The sequence below is a fragment of the Egretta garzetta genome, unplaced genomic scaffold (assembly GCF_000687185.1).
Source record: "Egretta garzetta isolate BGI_Z169 unplaced genomic scaffold, ASM68718v1 scaffold279, whole genome shotgun sequence".
NCBI classification, from domain to species: domain Eukaryota; kingdom Metazoa; phylum Chordata; class Aves; order Pelecaniformes; family Ardeidae; genus Egretta; species Egretta garzetta.
Genome location: NW_009260844.1, coordinates 692,178 through 693,506, shown reverse-complemented (window position 1 = coordinate 693,506; position 1,329 = coordinate 692,178). Strand labels below are relative to the sequence as shown.

Genomic DNA, 1,329 nt, shown 5'->3' with positions numbered 1-1,329 from the left:
AGTAGTGTCTCCTGGTGGGTGTTGATGGTAGTAAAACCTTAGCCAGCAAGCCTCTGAACGCTGTTTTGGGACTGCTTTCAGGTTCAAGCCACTGTTCTGTTACTGTCCAGAGTGATTAGTTTTCCATAGCTGAAGTGCACTGCTTGAAGAAGTTCCCCAAGCATCCCTACCTAACTTTTTGCTGTCTCCTCATATGAGATGGATGGTCAGCTGCTGTTTAAGCCTAAATTGCAAGCATCTGAGCTAGCTGACAGGTACAGAAGAAATGTACCAAGCAGTCACCCTTTAGCTCACAGTCTCTCTTACAAAGATTCAGCCTTGAAACATGGGACAGTGTTGCTAGTATTTCTTCCAATTTGGGAATGTTTTGCTAATGTTACATTGCCTTACAAATTTACTGTGGGTAGGTGCTGCAACCTGTAGGGGTTAGATGGCAGTAGAAGAAAGGCTTGTGCGAAACGGGGAGGTTGGCAGTGATATCAGGCAAGAACTTAGGCTTGTTGACTTGTTCCTTGGATGTCCTCAGGATTCTTGCTCTCAGCACCGCAGTATTTCCAGTTCCTGCAGTGCCCCTTTCATATGCACTCTATGGCCTTAGTGATTCTCGCTGGGGGTCTCCTGCATCCTGATGATACCACATGATGTAGATCCTGCTGATGATGTATCTGTGTCAAGCATTAGTGGAGCTGATCACAAGTAAGAAAATGTGTGAGAAAGGGGAAGGGAGGATTCTCTTCTGAAGATGCCTTAATCCTGGAAACATTGAGCAAAAGAGAGCAGAATCTGTGGCTAAATCTCAGTGATGCTGCTGTGATGCTGGAACTTCTGAGATGAGGAAAGACATCAGAGCAGCTGTCTGAAAGTTAACACTTGAAGGGCCATCTGGATCCAGGATGGGAAGGTGTGGATAAACAGTGTAAAAACACTTGAAATGGTCAGATAAATATAGAATCATAGAATGTTTTGGATTGGAAGGGACTGCCAGAGGTCATCTAGTCCACCCCCCTGCAGTGAGCAGGAACACCGCTAACTAGATCAGGTTGCTCAGAGCCCCATCCAACCTAGCCTTGAATGTTTCCAGGGATGGGGCCTCCACCACCTCTCTGGGCAACCTGTTCCAGTGTTTCACTACCCTCACTGTAAAGAATTTCTTCCTTAGATCCAGTCTAAACCTACCCTGCTTCAATTTAAAACCATTACCCCTTGTCCTGACACAGCTGGCCCTACTAAAAAGATTTTCCCCATCTTTCCTATAGGCCCCCTTTAGGTACTGAAAGGCCGCAATCAGGTCTCCCCGCAGCCTTCTCTTCTCCAGGCTGAACAAGCCCA

At 46.6% G+C, this 1,329-nt stretch overlaps 1 protein-coding gene across 4 annotated transcripts in view; it reads left to right on the top strand.

The window, feature by feature from the left end:
• LOC104133692 (protein POLR1D) overlaps window positions 1-1,329 on the top strand; it is a 10,247-nt gene that overhangs the window by 2,910 nt on the left and 6,008 nt on the right. Inside the window, exon 3 of one of the 4 annotated variants that reach the window (XR_004843086.1) lies at window positions 527-997. The exons of the other annotated variants lie outside the window; for them this stretch is intronic. The gene's annotated coding sequence lies outside the window, so the exon portion shown is untranslated. Of the gene's footprint in view, window positions 1-526; window positions 998-1,329 lie in introns of those variants that run through there. 4 annotated transcript variants of the gene reach the window in all.